Source organism: Anoplopoma fimbria, unplaced genomic scaffold (assembly GCF_027596085.1).
Source record: "Anoplopoma fimbria isolate UVic2021 breed Golden Eagle Sablefish unplaced genomic scaffold, Afim_UVic_2022 Un_contig_7436_pilon_pilon, whole genome shotgun sequence".
Classification (NCBI taxonomy): Eukaryota; Metazoa; Chordata; class Actinopteri; order Perciformes; family Anoplopomatidae; genus Anoplopoma; species Anoplopoma fimbria.
Genome location: NW_026551313.1, coordinates 1 through 8,325, shown reverse-complemented (window position 1 = coordinate 8,325; position 8,325 = coordinate 1). Strand labels below are relative to the sequence as shown.

The window sequence follows — 8,325 nt, the reverse complement described above, 5'->3', positions numbered from 1 at the left end:
TTGGCACCCATACTGCTAATGGTATATCAAAGCATGGAGGAGGGACAACTGGTTCCAGAATCCATGGTTACTAGTAATCACAATATTATTTAAAAAATAGGGAGTAGGTTAAGTGAATTATAGGCCAAATTATTTATTGAATAGTGACTATAAGATCTTAACAAGGGTTTAGCGATAGGATTAAGAACGTAATGGGAGGAATAATATCACCCACACAGGCATATAGTGTCGAAGGCGAGAGACATATACAGATATGGGCAGGGAATGTTAGGACGTTGTTAAAAATGTTGAAGAACAGTCTGGGATCAGCGACTTTGAATAAGGCTTTTGATATGGAATATGAGTTCTTGTTTCCTGACCAAGGAAGAGTTTGGGGTTTGGGGATAGAATAGTGAGTTGGATCAGGCCGTTGGCATGGGAAGCTAAGAGTAGGGTCAAATGTAATGGTCTGATGACAGACACCTTTGCTTTGGAGAGGTCAGTGAGACAGGGCTGTCCTTTATCAGCACTGTTATATAGCATGTCTATTTGTAACATCGGAAGGGAAACTAGCATTTAATTTCTGAGTGTGCCTCTATGTTTATCAGGCGCACGTGTTATTATTAAGTGATTTCTTTTTCTTTTTTTTTCTTGAGTTTTGTTACCCCTTAACATGAATGTGATTCCTGTGTGTATTTCATTGTTTTGTGTAAATATTTACAGATGAATGTCTTTTGTATATAAAATTGGTGTTTTTGATAATAAAAAAAAAAAAAAACACGCCCGATCTCGTCTGATCTCGGAAGCTAAGCAGGGTCGGGCCTGGTCAGTACTTGGATGGGAGACCGCCTGGGAATACCAGGTGCTGTAAGCTTTTTTCACTCCCTTTACAAAAAGCAGAGGCGCTGCTGCTTTTTTCAGTGGACACCGACAGGGTGGGAAGGATATAGCTAGATCATGACTTGCCGGTATAGAAATGACACAAATCCAGTTAAATGATGGCTTTCATCATTCCTAAGCTCATCGATCATTTTCTTTTCAATTTTATGCTAACGTATTCTACATTTCAACAGTAAATATTAATCTTTTTACTGCACTACAATTGTGAACCTTATAGCCACTTTGTACATTCTGATTTGACATTTAAAAGCTGTGAGTGTGTCTGGCAATCTGCAGGCGCTCCCTGTATAGACGAAAGAGCAAAGCGTGGTGATATAGTATCTTTAAAAGGCCCTTTGGTAGGCACAATATTTGCTTACGGCCATACCACCCTGAACACGCCCGATCTCGTCTGATCTCGGAAGCTAAGCAGGGTCGGGCCTGGTCAGTACTTGGATGGGAGACCGCCTGGGAATACCAGGTGCTGTAAGCTTTTTCACTCCTCTTTACAAAAAGCAGAGGGCGCTGCTGCTTTTTCAGTGGACACCGACAGGGTGGGAAGGAAATAGCTAGATCATGACTTGCCGGTATAGAAATGACACAAATCCAGTTAAATGATGGCTTTCATCATTCCTAAGCTCATCGATCATTTTCTTTTCAATTTTATGCTAACGTATTCTACATTTCAACAGTAAATATTAATCTTTTTACTGCACTACATTTGTGATCCTTATAGCCACTTTGTACATTCTGATTTGACATTTAAAAGCTGTGAGTGTGTCTGGAAATCTGCAGGCGCTCCCTGTATAGACGAAAGAGCAAAGCGTGGTGATATAGTATCTTTAAAAGGCCCTTTGGTAGGCACAATATTTGCTTACGGCCATACCACCCTGAACACGCCCGATCTCGTCTGATCTCGGAAGCTAAGCAGGGTCGGGCCTGGTCAGTACTTGGATGGGAGACCGCCTGGGAATACCAGGTGCTGTAAGCTTTTTCACTCCTCTTTACAAAAAGCAGAGGGCGCTGCTGCTTTTTCAGTGGACACCGACAGGGTGGGAAGGAAATAGCTAGATCATGACTTGCCGGTATAGAAATGACACAAATCCAGTTAAATGATGGCTTTCATCATTCCTAAGCTCATCGATCATTTTCTTTTCAATTTTATGCTAACGTATTCTACATTTCAACAGTAAATATTAATCTTTTTACTGCACTACATTTGTGATCCTTATAGCCACTTTGTACATTCTGATTTGACATTTAAAAGCTGTGAGTGTGTCTGGAAATCTGCAGGCGCTCCCTGTATAGACGAAAGAGCAAAGCGTGGTGATATAGTATCTTTAAAAGGCCCTTTGGTAGGCACAATATTTGCTTACGGCCATACCACCCTGAACACGCCCGATCTCGTCTGATCTCGGAAGCTAAGCAGGGTCGGGCCTGGTCAGTACTTGGATGGGAGACCGCCTGGGAATACCAGGTGCTGTAAGCTTTTTTCACTCCTCTTTACAAAAAGCAGAGGGCGCTGCTGCTTTTTCAGTGGACACCGACAGGGTGGGAAGGAAATAGCTAGATCATGACTTGCCGGTATAGAAATGACACAAATCCAGTTAAATGATGGCTTTCATCATTCCTAAGCTCATCGATCATTTTCTTTTCAATTTTATGCTAACGTATTCTACATTTCAACAGTAAATATTAATCTTTTTACTGCACTACATTTGTGATCCTTATAGCCACTTTGTACATTCTGATTTGACATTTAAAAGCTGTGAGTGTGTCTGGAAATCTGCAGGCGCTCCCTGTATAGACGAAAGAGCAAAGCGTGGTGATATAGTATCTTTAAAAGGCCCTTTGGTAGGCACAATATTTGCTTACGGCCATACCACCCTGAACACGCCCGATCTCGTCTGATCTCGGAAGCTAAGCAGGGTCGGGCCTGGTCAGTACTTGGATGGGAGACCGCCTGGGAATACCAGGTGCTGTAAGCTTTTTTCACTCCTCTTTACAAAAAGCAGAGGGCGCTGCTGCTTTTTCAGTGGACACCGACAGGGTGGGAAGGAAATAGCTAGATCATGACTTGCCGGTATAGAAATGACACAAATCCAGTTAAATGATGGCTTTCATCATTCCTAAGCTCATCGATCATTTTCTTTTCAATTTTATGCTAACGTATTCTACATTTCAACAGTAAATATTAATCTTTTTACTGCACTACATTTGTGATCCTTATAGCCACTTTGTACATTCTGATTTGACATTTAAAAGCTGTGAGTGTGTCTGGAAATCTGCAGGCGCTCCCTGTATAGACGAAAGAGCAAAGCGTGGTGATATAGTATCTTTAAAAGGCCCTTTGGTAGGCACAATATTTGCTTACGGCCATACCACCCTGAACACGCCCGATCTCGTCTGATCTCGGAAGCTAAGCAGGGTCGGGCCTGGTCAGTACTTGGATGGGAGACCGCCTGGGAATACCAGGTGCTGTAAGCTTTTTTCACTCCTCTTTACAAAAAGCAGAGGGCGCTGCTGCTTTTTCAGTGGACACCGACAGGGTGGGAAGGAAATAGCTAGATCATGACTTGCCGGTATAGAAATGACACAAATCCAGTTAAATGATGGCTTTCATCATTCCTAAGCTCATCGATCATTTTCTTTTCAATTTTATGCTAACGTATTCTACATTTCAACAGTAAATATTAATCTTTTTACTGCACTACATTTGTGATCCTTATAGCCACTTTGTACATTCTGATTTGACATTTAAAAGCTGTGAGTGTGTCTGGAAATCTGCAGGCGCTCCCTGTATAGACGAAAGAGCAAAGCGTGGTGATATAGTATCTTTAAAAGGCCCTTTGGTAGGCACAATATTTGCTTACGGCCATACCACCCTGAACACGCCCGATCTCGTCTGATCTCGGAAGCTAAGCAGGGTCGGGCCTGGTCAGTACTTGGATGGGAGACCGCCTGGGAATACCAGGTGCTGTAAGCTTTTTCACTCCTCTTTACAAAAAGCAGAGGGCGCTGCTGCTTTTTCAGTGGACACCGACAGGGTGGGAAGGAAATAGCTAGATCATGACTTGCCGGTATAGAAATGACACAAATCCAGTTAAATGATGGCTTTCATCATTCCTAAGCTCATCGATCATTTTCTTTTCAATTTTATGCTAACGTATTCTACATTTCAACAGTAAATATTAATCTTTTTACTGCACTACATTTGTGATCCTTATAGCCACTTTGTACATTCTGATTTGACATTTAAAAGCTGTGAGTGTGTCTGGCAATCTGCAGGCGCTCCCTGTATAGACGAAAGAGCAAAGCGTGGTGATATAGTATCTTTAAAAGGCCCTTTGGTAGGCACAATATTTGCTTACGGCCATACCACCCTGAACACGCCCGATCTCGTCTGATCTCGGAAGCTAAGCAGGGTCGGGCCTGGTCAGTACTTGGATGGGAGACCGCCTGGGAATACCAGGTGCTGTAAGCTTTTTTCACTCCTCTTTACAAAAAGCAGAGGGCGCTGCTGCTTTTTCAGTGGACACCGACAGGGTGGGAAGGAAATAGCTAGATCATGACTTGCCGGTATAGAAATGACACAAATCCAGTTAAATGATGGCTTTCATCATTCCTAAGCTCATCGATCATTTTCTTTTCAATTTTATGCTAACGTATTCTACATTTCAACAGTAAATATTAATCTTTTTACTGCACTACATTTGTGATCCTTATAGCCACTTTGTACATTCTGATTTGACATTTAAAAGCTGTGAGTGTGTCTGGAAATCTGCAGGCGCTCCCTGTATAGACGAAAGAGCAAAGCGTGGTGATATAGTATCTTTAAAAGGCCCTTTGGTAGGCACAATATTTGCTTACGGCCATACCACCCTGAACACGCCCGATCTCGTCTGATCTCGGAAGCTAAGCAGGGTCGGGCCTGGTCAGTACTTGGATGGGAGACCGCCTGGGAATACCAGGTGCTGTAAGCTTTTTTCACTCCTCTTTACAAAAAGCAGAGGGCGCTGCTGCTTTTTCAGTGGACACCGACAGGGTGGGAAGGAAATAGCTAGATCATGACTTGCCGGTATAGAAATGACACAAATCCAGTTAAATGATGGCTTTCATCATTCCTAAGCTCATCGATCATTTTCTTTTCAATTTTATGCTAACGTATTCTACATTTCAACAGTAAATATTAATCTTTTTACTGCACTACATTTGTGATCCTTATAGCCACTTTGTACATTCTGATTTGACATTTAAAAGCTGTGAGTGTGTCTGGAAATCTGCAGGCGCTCCCTGTATAGACGAAAGAGCAAAGCGTGGTGATATAGTATCTTTAAAAGGCCCTTTGGTAGGCACAATATTTGCTTACGGCCATACCACCCTGAACACGCCCGATCTCGTCTGATCTCGGAAGCTAAGCAGGGTCGGGCCTGGTCAGTACTTGGATGGGAGACCGCCTGGGAATACCAGGTGCTGTAAGCTTTTTCACTCCTCTTTACAAAAAGCAGAGGGCGCTGCTGCTTTTTCAGTGGACACCGACAGGGTGGGAAGGAAATAGCTAGATCATGACTTGCCGGTATAGAAATGACACAAATCCAGTTAAATGATGGCTTTCATCATTCCTAAGCTCATCGATCATTTTCTTTTCAATTTTATGCTAACGTATTCTACATTTCAACAGTAAATATTAATATTTTTACTGCACTACATTTGTGATCCTTATAGCCACTTTGTACATTCTGATTTGACATTTAAAAGCTGTGAGTGTGTCTGGAAATCTGCAGGCGCTCCCTGTATAGACGAAAGAGCAAAGCGTGGTGATATAGTATCTTTAAAAGGACCTTTGGTAGGCACAATATTTGCTTACGGCCATACCACCCTGAACACGCCCGATCTCGTCTGATCTCGGAAGCTAAGCAGGGTCGGGCCTGGTCAGTACTTGGATGGGAGACCGCCTGGGAATACCAGGTGCTGTAAGCTTTTTTCACTCCTCTTTACAAAAAGCAGAGGGCGCTGCTGCTTTTTCAGTGGACACCGACAGGGTGGGAAGGATATAGCTAGATCATGACTTGCCGGTATAGAAATGACACAAATCCAGTTAAATGATGGCTTTCATCATTCCTAAGCTCATCGATCATTTTCTTTTCAATTTTATGCTAACGTATTCTACATTTCAACAGTAAATATTAATATTTTTACTGCACTACATTTGTGATCCTTATAGCCACTTTGTACATTCTGATTTGACATTTAAAAGCTGTGAGTGTGTCTGGAAATCTGCAGGCGCTCCCTGTATAGACGAAAGAGCAAAGCGTGGTGATATAGTATCTTTAAAAGGCCCTTTGGTAGGCACAATATTTGCTTACGGCCATACCACCCTGAACACGCCCGATCTCGTCTGATCTCGGAAGCTAAGCAGGGTCGGGCCTGGTCAGTACTTGGATGGGAGACCGCCTGGGAATACCAGGTGCTGTAAGCTTTTTCACTCCTCTTTACAAAAAGCAGAGGGCGCTGCTGCTTTTTCAGTGGACACCGACAGGGTGGGAAGGAAATAGCTAGATCATGACTTGCCGGTATAGAAATGACACAAATCCAGTTAAATGATGGCTTTCATCATTCCTAAGCTCATCGATCATTTTCTTTTCAATTTTATGCTAACGTATTCTACATTTCAACAGTAAATATTAATATTTTTACTGCACTACATTTGTGATCCTTATAGCCACTTTGTACATTCTGATTTGACATTTAAAAGCTGTGAGTGTGTCTGGAAATCTGCAGGCGCTCCCTGTATAGACGAAAGAGCAAAGCGTGGTGATATAGTATCTTTAAAAGGACCTTTGGTAGGCACAATATTTGCTTACGGCCATACCACCCTGAACACGCCCGATCTCGTCTGATCTCGGAAGCTAAGCAGGGTCGGGCCTGGTCAGTACTTGGATGGGAGACCGCCTGGGAATACCAGGTGCTGTAAGCTTTTTTCACTCCTCTTTACAAAAAGCAGAGGGCGCTGCTGCTTTTTCAGTGGACACCGACAGGGTGGGAAGGATATAGCTAGATCATGACTTGCCGGTATAGAAATGACACAAATCCAGTTAAATGATGGCTTTCATCATTCCTAAGCTCATCGATCATTTTCTTTTCAATTTTATGCTAACGTATTCTACATTTCAACAGTAAATATTAATATTTTTACTGCACTACATTTGTGATCCTTATAGCCACTTTGTACATTCTGATTTGACATTTAAAAGCTGTGAGTGTGTCTGGAAATCTGCAGGCGCTCCCTGTATAGACGAAAGAGCAAAGCGTGGTGATATAGTATCTTTAAAAGGACCTTTGGTAGGCACAATATTTGCTTACGGCCATACCACCCTGAACACGCCCGATCTCGTCTGATCTCGGAAGCTAAGCAGGGTCGGGCCTGGTCAGTACTTGGATGGGAGACCGCCTGGGAATACCAGGTGCTAGCTAGAACATGACTTGCAGGTATAGAAATGACACAAATCCAGTTAAATGATGGCTTTCATCATTCCTAAGCTCATCGATCATTTTCTTTTCAATTTTATGCTAACGTATTCTACATTTCAACAGTAAATATTAATATTTTTACTGCACTACATTTGTGATCCTTATAGCCACTTTGTACATTCTGATTTGACATTTAAAAGCTGTGAGTGTGTCTGGAAATCTGCAGGCGCTCCCTGTATAGACGAAAGAGCAAAGTGTGGTGATATAGTATCTTTAAAAGGACCTTTGGTAGGCACAATATTTGCTTACGGCCATACCACCCTGAACACGCCCGATCTCGTCTGATCTCGGAAGCTAAGCAGGGTCGGGCCTGGTCAGTACTTGGATGGGAGACCGCCTGGGAATACCAGGTGCTGTACAAAAGCAGAGGGCGCTGCTGCTTTTTCAGTGGACACCGACAGGGTGGGAAGGATATAGCTAGATCATGACTTGCCGGTATAGAAATGACACAAATCCAGTTAAATGATGGCTTTCATCATTCCTAAGCTCATCGATCATTTTCTTTTCAATTTTATGCTAACGTATTCTACATTTCAACAGTAAATATTAATATTTTTACTGCACTACATTTGTGATCCTTATAGCCACTTTGTACATTCTGATTTGACATTTAAAAGCTGTGAGTGTGTCTGGAAATCTGCAGGCGCTCCCTGTATAGACGAAAGAGCAAAGCGTGGTGATATAGTATCTTTAAAAGGCCCTTGGTAGGCACAATATTTGCTTACGGCCATACCACCCTGAACACGCCCGATCTCGTCTGATCTCGGAAGCTAAGCAGGGTCGGGCCTGGTCAGTACTTGGATGGGAGACCGCCTGGGAATACCAGGTGCTGTAAGCTTTTTTTTCACTCCTCTTTACAAAAAGCAGAGGGCGCTGCTGCTTTTTCAGTGGACACCGACAGGGTGGGAAGGAAATAGCTAGAACATGACTTGCCGG

General features: G+C 42.8%; 15 non-coding genes across 15 annotated transcripts; all 15 read left to right on the top strand.

Moving 5' to 3' along the window:
- Positions 1-1,232: 1,232 nt before the first annotated feature.
- LOC129115397 (5S ribosomal RNA) lies at positions 1,233-1,351 on the top strand. The gene has a single exon (XR_008533027.1). It is a non-coding gene; the product is annotated as a 5S ribosomal RNA (ribosomal RNA).
- Positions 1,352-1,730: 379 nt separating this feature from the next.
- LOC129115396 (5S ribosomal RNA) lies at positions 1,731-1,849 on the top strand. The gene has a single exon (XR_008533026.1). It is a non-coding gene; the product is annotated as a 5S ribosomal RNA (ribosomal RNA).
- Positions 1,850-2,228: 379 nt separating this feature from the next.
- Positions 2,229-2,347, top strand: LOC129115395 (5S ribosomal RNA). The gene has a single exon (XR_008533025.1). It is a non-coding gene; the product is annotated as a 5S ribosomal RNA (ribosomal RNA).
- A 380-nt stretch (positions 2,348-2,727) lies between these two features.
- LOC129115394 (5S ribosomal RNA) lies at positions 2,728-2,846 on the top strand. The gene has a single exon (XR_008533024.1). It is a non-coding gene; the product is annotated as a 5S ribosomal RNA (ribosomal RNA).
- A 380-nt stretch (positions 2,847-3,226) lies between these two features.
- On the top strand, positions 3,227-3,345 carry LOC129115393 (5S ribosomal RNA). The gene has a single exon (XR_008533023.1). It is a non-coding gene; the product is annotated as a 5S ribosomal RNA (ribosomal RNA).
- A 380-nt stretch (positions 3,346-3,725) lies between these two features.
- On the top strand, positions 3,726-3,844 carry LOC129115392 (5S ribosomal RNA). The gene has a single exon (XR_008533022.1). It is a non-coding gene; the product is annotated as a 5S ribosomal RNA (ribosomal RNA).
- A 379-nt stretch (positions 3,845-4,223) lies between these two features.
- On the top strand, positions 4,224-4,342 carry LOC129115390 (5S ribosomal RNA). The gene has a single exon (XR_008533021.1). It is a non-coding gene; the product is annotated as a 5S ribosomal RNA (ribosomal RNA).
- Positions 4,343-4,722: 380 nt separating this feature from the next.
- LOC129115389 (5S ribosomal RNA) lies at positions 4,723-4,841 on the top strand. The gene has a single exon (XR_008533020.1). It is a non-coding gene; the product is annotated as a 5S ribosomal RNA (ribosomal RNA).
- A 380-nt stretch (positions 4,842-5,221) lies between these two features.
- Positions 5,222-5,340, top strand: LOC129115403 (5S ribosomal RNA). Its single transcript, XR_008533033.1, has one exon. It is a non-coding gene; the product is annotated as a 5S ribosomal RNA (ribosomal RNA).
- A 379-nt stretch (positions 5,341-5,719) lies between these two features.
- LOC129115402 (5S ribosomal RNA) lies at positions 5,720-5,838 on the top strand. Its single transcript, XR_008533032.1, has one exon. It is a non-coding gene; the product is annotated as a 5S ribosomal RNA (ribosomal RNA).
- A 380-nt stretch (positions 5,839-6,218) lies between these two features.
- Positions 6,219-6,337, top strand: LOC129115401 (5S ribosomal RNA). Its single transcript, XR_008533031.1, has one exon. It is a non-coding gene; the product is annotated as a 5S ribosomal RNA (ribosomal RNA).
- A 379-nt stretch (positions 6,338-6,716) lies between these two features.
- Positions 6,717-6,835, top strand: LOC129115400 (5S ribosomal RNA). The gene has a single exon (XR_008533030.1). It is a non-coding gene; the product is annotated as a 5S ribosomal RNA (ribosomal RNA).
- Positions 6,836-7,215: 380 nt separating this feature from the next.
- LOC129115399 (5S ribosomal RNA) lies at positions 7,216-7,331 on the top strand. The gene has a single exon (XR_008533029.1). It is a non-coding gene; the product is annotated as a 5S ribosomal RNA (ribosomal RNA).
- A 301-nt stretch (positions 7,332-7,632) lies between these two features.
- Positions 7,633-7,751, top strand: LOC129115398 (5S ribosomal RNA). Its single transcript, XR_008533028.1, has one exon. It is a non-coding gene; the product is annotated as a 5S ribosomal RNA (ribosomal RNA).
- A 357-nt stretch (positions 7,752-8,108) lies between these two features.
- On the top strand, positions 8,109-8,227 carry LOC129115388 (5S ribosomal RNA). The gene has a single exon (XR_008533019.1). It is a non-coding gene; the product is annotated as a 5S ribosomal RNA (ribosomal RNA).
- Positions 8,228-8,325: the final 98 nt, after the last annotated feature.